Source organism: Pteropus vampyrus, unplaced genomic scaffold, assembly GCF_000151845.1.
Source record: "Pteropus vampyrus isolate Shadow unplaced genomic scaffold, Pvam_2.0 Scaffold283, whole genome shotgun sequence".
Taxonomy (NCBI): Eukaryota; Metazoa; Chordata; class Mammalia; order Chiroptera; family Pteropodidae; genus Pteropus; species Pteropus vampyrus.
Genome location: NW_011889064.1, coordinates 2,610,070 through 2,622,145, shown reverse-complemented (window position 1 = coordinate 2,622,145; position 12,076 = coordinate 2,610,070). Strand labels below are relative to the sequence as shown.

General features: G+C 39.0%; 1 pseudogene; it reads left to right on the top strand.

Annotated features, from left to right (window-relative positions):
* The first annotated feature begins 10,753 nt into the window (after nt 1-10,753).
* Nucleotides 10,754-10,872, top strand: LOC111729820 (annotated as a pseudogene).
* Nucleotides 10,873-12,076: the final 1,204 nt, after the last annotated feature.

Genomic DNA, 12,076 nt, shown 5'->3' with positions numbered 1-12,076 from the left:
GCTTCCTCTGTCTATGAATAACTGTTTATCCTCACTAGTTTTTTATAACTATTCAAACTCCTATAATAGAATAATAGACTCTTCCGCTCAGAATCTTCTTAGAAGGTTGTGGTTAGCAAAGTACACAGCCAATGGAGAACGTGCTTCATTTTTTAAAAAACAAACAAACGAAAACAGGTGTTACCAAGAGAAACAAGAGAAGCTCATGCTCAAAAGATCAGGCCTGTCTTTCCCACTTCCCACTATGCCCTTACACATGTGACTGAATTTCTTTAAGGTCTAATTCCTTATTCTCCCTCCCTCTCCTCATACTTTAAGTGAGATATATTACATGCTTTCTAGGTATCCATTTTACTGCATGAAGAAACCACTTGATTGGATTCCAAAAAAAGCCAAGAGTGAGGCCAGGTATTAAAACTGGCACCTCCTGAGTAGGAGTCCAAAGCTTTATAGTTTTTAATAGAATTATATGTTCTAGGTGTCAGAAAATTGAATGCCTTTTCTTTTTAAGGCTTTCCCTTAATAAGATTCCATGAACTGAATTGGGATCCACAGCCTAGAGAGATAGGAAGAAAGAAATCTTGGAAAAATCATGGGAGAGAATTTCTTTATCCTATGCCTATTTGATTACTAAACATCTGGACAATTAGACTTGGCAGGTAAACCTCAAAGAGAAAAGAAGCTGTCTTTAACCTTCATATTAGATTTTATAGCTGATCTCAGCATCCAGGAAGGCCATTAAGTTTAGAATCCTTTCCCAGTGATTAAGACCAGCATCAAAAATGTTGTCAAATCTCTAATAAGATAGCTGAGGAAAGAGAGAAGAAACTTACACACAAGTGTTGAGAAGAACTCATCACTTTCCATAGGGGTGCTGAGTTCATCTACAATTAAGTAAAGAAATGGTTTTTATTCTTTTCCAGTAACTATCACTCACAGTGTGTCTAGCATTCAGCTCACAGCCTCAAGTAGCCCTAGTAAATGTAGGACCCCACAGAGTCTGTGGCAAGAAAACTGTTCATCTCCCAAACACCAAGGCATTCTGCCATGCCCGCAATCCTGCCAGAGAAAATGGAATGGAAACACATTCCATGAGAAGGAATTGGTTTAAGGGCTGTTCTCCACTCACACTTAGAAGTCCCTGAGGGTAACACCTGAACTGATAATATCTTCATGTGTAAGAGCTATATCCTATCTTCTCCCCCAAAAGATGGATTCAGCTAAGTGAACATGGCGCCTGGCTAAGAAGGGTACAAACGTGAGCAGAGTGCCTCACAGCAAACCACTTCTTGAGTTTGTCCTGGAAAGCCTTGAAGGGAAAAAAACAAAAAAAAATCCTTCAAAGATCAAGAATACGCGAATAAAAGTCAAAGCTTTTTGGCCTTACCTGGTGCTCCAGTCATGGGCTCTTCCGAATAATCACCAGTGATATTTGCTAGAAATAAGGAAGTAATTTTTTTAATTTAAAAGGTTAAAACCGTCATGAATTTTCTCTTCCTGTTACACACCAACGTTTCTCAACATATACATTTATCAAGTCATTATATTGTACACCTTAAACTTATAATGTCATAGATATTGTATCTTGATAAAAACTGGAATAATAAATAAATGCATTACCAAAAAAAGAAAAAATGCTCAGTTTATTGGTAATTGCCACAGTCAGAAATATCCCTTGATAAGCAGGCTATGGGGTCCAGTATGTTAGCAGAAATGGCAAGATGGATCTCAGCCATGAGGCTCCATCTTGCTCTTATAGTCAAACATGAGAATTATCCTAATGTCCCATGGGAAGAAGGTAAATATGAGAGAGTAGGGGAGAGAGAGAGCATTAACTCCCATTAACTTATTAATCGACAACTACAGGTTGGGTAATTAGAGCACAGTACTGAGGTAGGGCTTCATCTTGCAAATGCTATATAGCCTATGAGGAAGATAATTAGTGGAAAAGGAAGAATTTAAGGCCAGAAAATAACACTTTCTTAATAGGCTCTTCAACCTCCACTGAAATACAATATCTAGAGTCCTGCAACCATATTCCCCCATTATACTAGGAGCAGTGCTGGAATATAGTAAATCTCAATGAATGTTAGCTATTACTTGTAGATATAAGAATCAGATTGTTTAAAAATTTGCTTTGGTAGATAAGGCCCAAGGCTCTTTCCTAGTAAAATCAAAGGTACCCTACAATATTTTTGTTTATTGTGACAGAAGTCATTGAAATCTTATGACCCCCTTGGCTAAGGGGCAGACAGAAAAATGAAAGAAGATGAAGGCCTGAGAGAGAGATGGACAGAGATAGAACCACTACTTCACTTATGAAACTTTCAAATCCCTTTTTTCTTCTGTTCAGCCCCAATTCAAATAAGATTTACATCTATATAATCTTCATTCAAAAAGTTCCCTGTGTAAATTGAATTGAATCAACTGGAAAAGAAGAAGAAACCCTTGAACTATTTCTTGCTGCCACATCCATCAACCTCTTGGAGACAAGAAGCTCGTCCAGAAGGCTGGGCCTAGAGACCAGGTCAAGGAGATCTGCAGGCTGGAGCTTGTTGGTATTCAAATGGTTCCATCTCCTGACACTCTGGGAAAATGCTTCAATTTTCCTCAAGTTTCAAAGAACTTTTGGCAAGGTTTACTCTACCTCAGAGAACAAAGAAACAAAAGTATCCCCAAATGTGCACCTTACCCTAGGACATTCCTATGCAGTGAGCTATAAATAAGGAAAGAGAGGCAGGGAGAAATTTCTGCATATTTGAAGACAGAAATCCTTACCTGTGGCCTCCTCAGTAGCTTCTTCCACAAAGCTGAGGGCGTTTGAGTCCACATCAGTCAACAGTTCTAGGAAAACCGAATGGTAGATGGGTGTGGTCACATCATTGGATGCAAATCAAGTGCACTGAAGGAAGCAGCCTTTCCCTCAGAAATGCAAAAATCAGGAGCCCACTAACTCCTGCCCAGCCTTCTCTGAAGCAGGAGCCCTTACTTACTGAAAGCCTGTGTATTTTCCAGATAAGCGTCGGTGGTCAACTCTGTATCACCAGTAAGGTCTAGGGCAGTGGTCTGCTCCACGCCACTGGTGAGGTCGAGGGCAGTGGCTGACTCTAGGTCAGTGATTGACTCTGCATCAGCAGTCAGCTTTAGTTCAGCCTGTGACTCTAAGTTATTTAAAATGTCTGTATCTAAGTCAACATCGATGTCTAGAGGAGCCAAAAAGAAAAGAACAGCTCAAGTACTTTTTAGCAAGAACACTTCCACCGCTGCCATACTCTTGCCGTTCCCAACTAGATCTTCCCTGGGGGAACACGGACATAACATGGCACGCTGAATCAAATGTGGCCTCACCACAGGTCTCTCTTCTGACAACTGCTAGAAAGTCCAGAAGACCAACTGGCTCCCAGGAGTATGCTCAGTGTCCCCTAGCCACCCTCCTTGAGTGGTCAGTTCAGGAAAAAGCATTTGATATCGTGCTTCTGAATGTGAATTAGTCAGACTGGAACAGAATAAACATTCCAAAGATTCCCCCTCTATAATCCTTCCAGGTTTCTGAAAACTTAAAATGAAAACAAAGGGCGAGGAGTAAGGAACACTGTTATTCCTAGGGTGAATATCAAAAAATAGAATCGACTCTAAAATGGGTTGCTCCTACCATTTATTCATTTAAGGTCTAGTCTGTCCCATCCGATGCCCAGTGCAGACATTTTGAGGTTTGCTAACTGTGTAAGCATCCTAACGATGTAGGCCTGATGAGCGTTCAACCAGAGTCTTCTTGGGCGATGGTGAAAAATAAACAGTCATTTAGCTGCCTAGTTAAGCAGACCACAGGCACTCTGCCAATAAAGCCAAAATCATCAGCTCTCTAATTTAGTCACTTTGCTTTACCATTCATTCATATGCAGTAAAGAACCTCAAATCCAGCACCTGATAAATTGAGAGCTACCAAGGGAGGCCTGGGAGGAAGAGGATGGGAGAAAGTAACCATTCTGGTGCAAATGAATGAACAGCCCTCCTCCTGAGGAATCAACTTGAGTTCAGGAAGGACGAGAATTTGGCAGGCAGCTTCCTTTCTCTGGTCCATGAGGACACCTATTTCTTTCCTTTCCAGTGCGATTCACAAGTTTCCATTCCAGATCCATTGATCTTCATTGCGTGTGACTGAGCTGGACTATGAATTTTACTCTACTATGAAATGAGAATACACTCTAGGACTTTTTAACCTGCATTAAATACAATAAAGCCTCTTTAGCAACCAGTAGTGAAGGAAGACCACACAAAACCCTAAGTAGCTCTCTAATCGCCTACCCCAATCCCATTTGGCCTGGCCTCAGGCCTTATCACCTTTATGATGTCAATTCAAACACAACCCAAATCTTAGTTTTGCCATTCTAACGCCTCAGAGCTCAGCCTCCCATCCCCACCTTAAGAATAAGTCAATATAAATTTTGCCCATTTCACTTTAAAACACTCACTGCAGCTCTCTCTCTCTCTCTCTCTCTCTCTCTCTCTCTCTCTCTCTCTGTCTCTGTACCCAGACACAGGTGCACAAGCCTTGAAAGGATTTTAGCCCTATTCTCCAAAAGACCTCCCAACGGTCCACTTATTCCGGGGTAATGCAGGTAAGATCACAGCCAGGACGAACCAGGTAGAGAGGATGATGGCCTTCCCTATCATGGTGGCCTTCCCAATCATGGTGCCAGTGTGGGGAGCGGGGAGCAAGGCAGCTGGAGAAAGTGAGGAGGCTGGTGGCAGGTGGCAAGCCCTGAGTGCTGGACTGAGAGCTCTGCTCAGCTTTTATAGAAACCTCAGGCCCAAGTCCCTGAAGGGGGCATTCTCTGGTGGCTGTTAAAAAAAAAAAAAAAAAGGAAGGAAGGAAGGGAGGGAGGGAGGATGAGAAAGAGAGATAAGAGAAAGAAGAGAGAAAGAGAGAGAGAGAAAGAAAGAGAGAAAGAAAGAAAGAAAGAGAGAGAGAGAGAAAGAAAGAGAGAGGAGAGAAAGAGAGAGAAAGAAAGAGAGAGAGAGAAAAGAAAGAAAGAAAGAAACAAAGAAACAAAGAAACAAAGAAACAAAGAAACGAAGAAAGGAAGAAAGAAAGGAAAAGAAAAAAGTAAGCCTCGCCCACACACAAAGAGAATGCCCTTGGAGCAAGGGACCTGGTGGTGGGGAGTGGGGGAAGCAAGCTTTTTTGAAGAAAAACCGATAAGGTCCTAGATTGCATTGTCCCATCCCCATTAGCACCCATTATCGCTTTTCAGAGGGCAAGGGAGAAATTCTGGTTCCACTAGGTCACAGACAGCTAGGCTCCTAGTCCAAGGTTGGAAGTTTGTCAACTAGGCTGGAGGCAAATATTGCTTTACCGAGCTCCTGAACTGCTACTTTGTGTCAGAGTACAGGACTGAAAACCATGTCAGAGCTACTTTGATTCTAAGGGAGAGTCCTATTGCAGTCTTCTAATCCCCGCCTGTCCCTCAAAGAGAATAATAATTACTTCTACTATTATTACTACAATAATAACATATCTAAAATTATAAGATTTCACATGTGCTACTCTCTTCTTTTGTTCTCACCATAATCCTACGTAGGAATTATTATTATCCCCATTTTCTGAAGAGAAACCTTGAGGCTGAGAAATTAAATGGGTTCACCAGAAGATATTCAAGCTCTGCATGGATGTCATTAACATCAAGTGCTTCTGTGGAACTGGCTCCTGCTGATGACTGTTCTAGGGGACCATATTAAGCTCTGATGCCTCCTTGGCTGAAGCACAGACTCCAACCCTCAGAATAGTTGCAAAATAGGCTGAGAATATGCAAGAGGGACGAGCTCACATAAATCAGCCTTAGTACTCAATTAAAAGTCAGGACCATTATGTGGAAAGAAGGTCTTTAACGCATATGCACCACTCTCATCACAGGGTTCAACTCCCATGAGGCCTGTAGGTCTGTTTTCTTAAAAAGTCACAGCTAATTCCTGCTCCTTAGAACCACAGCTAATTCTTGACAACGTCATTGAGAGAAACCTCTCAGCAATAGTAATAATAATAGCTAACATTAAGTGCTTAACTATGTGCCCCAGGTATGTATTATTTTTTTCAATACCAAACCTAAGGTAATCTTATCAGTCTCCTTTTCTAGATGAAGAAACCACAGCAGAGAGAGGGTAAGGAACTTATGAAAGGTCATTCTGTAAGTGTTGCAGAATCAGGAAGCTCGCCTGTGGGAAGTCTGATGCTCCGCCCCAGTTGAAACTCTATTATTTCTCCTCCCGGCCCACTTATCTCCCGGATCTCCCTGGCAGCTACACCCTGTAAAGTGTAGCACTGCACAGACTTCACCTTAAAGGCAGGGAAGAAAACACACACGCACATTAGAGCACATTTTGTCTTTCTGGAAACTGAATTTCCTAGATAAGCCCTGTGCAATGCAGTATAAAGCAAATGCAATGGTCAGGAACTTCGGAAGCAAGAAGCTCATGAAAAACTGCTAGGCAAAAAACACCAGCAAACAGTAAGACTCAAATGAGACAATAATGTAATAAGTCGTGGCCTAGTGGAAGAAGGGGGAATTTTATTTGCATCACCCACAATATGAGAATATTTTACCCTAGAAAAGTGCAAGAATTAACTTCCAAGTGTGCAAACTCCGAACTCTTTGAGGAGAGCTGGTCTCACGAATTAAGGTATTGAAAGTGCAAAAATGACGAACTTCGTCTATAAGCTTTGTTTGGCAGCTCGACCACCTAAAAATATAGTAGACACTGCTTTAGGTGTTCTCCCGGAGATCACGGTACCATTTTTATGTGCCTTAGTTTCCACAGCAGTGAAGGAATAGCTGCCTAGTGACCTCTATAGTGAAATAGGGGAGCAATTTGGTCTCCCTTCATCAAGACGTGTTACTCTTTCTTACCACCTCAGTATTTATTAGGTAATTAACATAATGGGTCCCAGAGAGGCACCAGGCTTCTGCTAAGGTAAGATCAAATAAAATTGTAAGTATATTCTTAATCTATAAGTATATAATATATAGTATACTCTAATAAGTATATAACATACAATATATGTATAAGTATTAGTAATATATAAGTATACAATATAATCTAATAATCATAGGGTCTTTTTATTAATATGGGGTTATAATTCTGTTTTATATTGTTAAAACATTTTTACCTTCTTGACTTCACATATGCTATCAAATGTTATAGAACCATATAATTTCAATCTTGAATGTATATTATATTGTATTCAACTCAGACATCAATCTCTTTTTTAAAATATGAGGTTATTTTTTCCTTTTATGGCATACCTGTCCTGTGGCCTGACAGCCCTACTGATGGGAAACTCACTACCTTGAGAAGAATAGTTCATCTTTGAACAATTACTTTTTTCAATAGCTAAAGTATGCCTAGTCATTTCAACCTGTTAGCCTCAATTTTATTCTTGTGGGAGACGTGTGCATATTAGGTCCTTCTTTCCTCTCATGTCAAAAGTAGTTATCATTTTACTTTCCAATTTCTTTGCTGTCCCTAAAAAAATACCTTTTTTCCTATCTCGTTCCCTCAAATCTCTCCAGCACCTAGCATGGTGTATGGCACATGAGAGGTGATTAATATATTTATTAATAAAGTAATGACTAGATGACTCCTGGTCACAAGTATCTGATGTCATTTGTCTACGGTCATCCAAAAAAACAAAAAACGAAAAACACTAGAATTAAAACAAATATTCACGGATTTGATCCGAATTAAGCAGAAAAAAACCAAAAACTATCACTATCACTCCTGGAAAATTATGGTATTAATTGATTTGTATATTAAATGCTAAGTTAAATGCTAAAAGGTAGGGCTGGCAGAAAGTATGGAGCTTGCTGATAGCCTTAGAGAAACTCAAAAGCCTTTGCATCTACTTTCTCCAGAGCAAGATCCGTTTCTGGCAAGTGAGTTGAGCTGGGCGAGACTTCCTCTGCTTTGTCTCTGTCTCTCCTAACTCCCATCCCCCACAGATACAAGCCCTAAAGCACCTGGGAGCACTGGAGCCAGATATTTAACCCCGGAATGCTTTTTCATTCCAAACTCCAACAATCATTGCCCCCTTAGCAAGTGAGTTTCTCTTCTGATGACTAGGCAGCTCAAAAGGGGATAAAAATATTGTGAACATCTGACCTCACAGATTAGATATGGATAAGAATTAGCCCAATCTTCTAGGGTCAGATAAAGCATTTTTCAACATCTGTTCAGTGACCCAGTAATTATACTAAGTATCTTGGGCAAGTCAAGAGAAGCCCCAACATTGATTCTTTCTTTAAAGTTATAACCATAGAATAAGTCAACAATAAGTTACAAAGGCAGCTTATAACAAGATATTAAGAAATCTAATGCAATGCCAGGGATACAAATATGTTTATTTATTTAAGAAATGTTTATAGCGTGACCATGAGGTGTAATGATTAAAGCAGAAGAGGCACTAGGCAAAGATGTCAAAATAGCAGACTCTGGAGTCCGACAGCCTGGATATAAAGCCAGTGTTAATTAGGTGATCATGGCCAACTTACTTAACTCACAGTACTTCAGTTTTCTATGTAACAGAGATTAGAGTAGTTCTTACTTTGTTGGATTGTTATAAGGATTAAATTAATGTATTAATGTAAAATGCCTAAGATAAGGAAAGCACATAATAAAAATTAGCTATTATTATTAGAAACTGAAGATGAAAAAGGCCCAAGTTCCCAATGAGTTGATAATACTGTTTTTGGGTGAGGAGTATTACCCTGGAAAGTTCTATGGGGAAGATGAAACAAGTAGAAATAAGGGTGAGACTCATCTGAATTCAATAAACTTATCTCTGGGTTTACAGAGAGCTGGAAAAGGAAAAAGAAAGGTCTCTAGGCAAAGGAAGTAACGGTATATTGGAAGAAACAAAAATGTGCATGAATAGTAATACTCAAGGTGTCATATCATGTGAACTATAATAGATATAATAAATATAATAAATATAAGAACATAGAGAAAGAACATATTAATTCTTAGACTGTAAACCACTGGAGTCTGGAGCCACTTAATGAATTTTGCCTTGCTCACTCTTACAGAGTCTACTATAGTGCTTTATGCATAGCAGTTGCCAAATAAATTATTATTCATTTGTATTGAATTCTAATATGGAATAGCTGTGAAGGCATTATCAAATCCATCATTTGAGCAGTAAGACAGTGGCTAAAAACTTGGGTTCTGGGCCCAGGTCTTGGTGAGAACTTGGGCTTTCTCGCTCCTTTAGTTTTCCTCATCTGCAAAATGCAGGTGAGGATAGTAACCATTTCATAGAGCTGTTATGAGAATTAAATGAACTAGTCCACATAAATTGGTAACTGGCATATAGTTAATAATCAATGATTGGCAGCTATCATTGTTATAACTTGAAAGGACTTAGAAGAATGAATTGAAACTGTTAGAGTAACTATTCTCATTAAAGAGAAGTTTGTAAATAGAGAATACAGTGAGAGGATGAGGAGAAAAGGGGTAGCAGAGGAGAAGGTACCAAGAGATATTCTACAATGGCATTTGGGACCCAATCGAGGAGACTTTCAAAAGCTGAAGATGTGCATATTTTTCTGCCAGCAAAATGGAGTCGTGGTGATTAAATTAAATTAAGGATATTCATGGTAAGGGTCGTGCTTTAGAAAACTAATCAAACCTGCACAAGTAGAAAGCAGGTCAGCTATGGCACTGCCCATGCAGGAGCTACTGTGGTTTGAGCAATGCGGTGGCCCTAGGCATGAAAAGAAGGATATAGATATTAAAGACATTACAAAGGTGAAATTAAAGGAATTTGATGACTGACTGGATGTGCGGCAAGGCACTCCCAGCATGAGATATGTATATGCTATCAAAAATTGGCTTTCTAGGCTTTAAGTTCCTCAAGGACGTGAATTCCCAGAGTCAAAACCTGATGCTAAAAATAAAAAGGAGCCCAAAGAGGAGGATGAGGAGAATGATAATTCATGAGATAACAGCTGAGAATCTTGCCTGATGGTGAGTGATCAAGAAAGAAAACATTTTAGTACATCAGGGATTAATTTCACTGGGTTTGAATGATGTTTTAGGTCCGTGATTTTCTTGGCACTATACACATCCTTGTGGGAAAATTTGAAACTGACCACAATGTCTCTGTTAAATATTTTGCCTTGAGATCGGACCCTTTAGGTCATTGAGGGGGAGGAGTTTCCATTAGCTAACTGATAAGAAATAAAATAGCTATAACAATGAGATACCACCTCACACCCATCAGGATGAACACTATTAAAAAAATCAGAAAATAACAAGTGTTGGTGAGGATATGAAGGAATTAGAACTCTCATGCACTGTTGATGAGAATGTAAAATGGTGCAGCCATATGGAAAAAAGTATGGAGGTTCCTCAAAAAATCTAAAATAGAATAACCATATGATCCAGCAATCCCACTTCTGGATATATATCCAAAAGAATCAAGCAGGATATCAAAGAGAAAGTTTCCCAACCACTTTCACTGCAGCATTATTCACAATAGCTAAAAGATGAAAGGAGCCCCATATCCATCAACAAATAAATTGATAAAGACAATGTGGCATATACATAAAATGCACTATTATTCAGCCTTGAAAAAGAAAGAAAATCCTGTCACATGCTATAAACAAGATCATATGGATGAAGAAGCAAGGTCACCCTGATGAACCTTGAAGATATTATTCTAAGTAAAATAAGCCAGTCACAGAAAGATCAATAATAAGTCTGCAGCTGTGCCACCCTGAACACCCCCGATCTCGTCTGATCGCGGAAGCTAAGCAGGGTCGGGCTTGGTTAGTACTTGGATGGGAGACCACTTAGGAAGACTGGGTGCTGTGGGCAAAAAAAAAATCAGTAATATAAGACCACACTTATATGAGGACTCTAAAGTAATCAAACTCACAGAATTAGAAAGTAGAATGGTGGTTGTCAGAGGCTTCAAAAAGGGAGAAATGAGAATTTTTGTTCAATAGATACAGAGTTTTAGTTTTGCAACATGACAAACTTCCAGAGATCTGTTGCCCAACAATGTGAATACACTTAACACTACTGAACTGTACACTTCAAAATGGCTGAGTTGCAAATGTTATGTTATGAGGTTTTTTACCACAATTTTAAATTTTTTAAGTAGTTAGAACAGCTAATAATGGCTAACAATTAGTATGTGCCAGACACAATTCTAAATATTTTACAAATTCTCAGTACTTTACAAATATTTACTCATCTTAATCCTTAGAACAATCATAAAAAGCATGCCATTATCATCACTGCATCCAATTTATAGATAAGGAAAATGAGGCACAAAGAATTTAAATAACTTGCCCAAAGTTACAGAGCTAGTAACAGGTAGAAAGAGGATTCAATCCAGCAAAATGACTCAGAGTCAATCGCCATCTTTTCTCTATACAGATTCATCGCTACTCATCACCTAGGCGTCAAGGGTAATTACTCTGATAGTTTAAGATTAATCTCTTCTTTGTATCTCTTCCCCAATTGTATTGAAAGCTTCAGAGAGCAGAAGTCAGACTTATACAACTTATGACGTTATGTTCCCTAACAGCATCTAGCTAGGTGCTTTGCCCACTATTCTTGAACCAAATTATCTCATACATTTTTTAAAAAGGCATTGAAACTCAACAGAATCCCATCCATGTAGGATTCGAACCAAGAGATTTCATCCACTCTTCTTACTGGCCTATTTCTAAATAGTTGTTCCTTCATTATCACCAGATTGGGGTAGGTACCACTGTGAGAGTTTGGAGAAAGTAAATAGAAGAAACTTCAGCTTTTCTTATCACATTTTGAATTGCATAGGGAAACATCAGAAAAAGGTTCAAATGTCTTTTGCTGACCTCTTCAAGAGATTTAATAAAAATGTACTATGGAATCTTTTTGACCACTATTTTTCTTACAAAGGAGCTTCCTTCCATTAACTACCCAACATTCATTTACATAAAGCTAAAAGGAGGTTAAAGGATGGAAGAACCTATTATTAAATTTGATAAATCCCTAAGACAATCTGAAACAAAGTCACAAAATCTTTTAT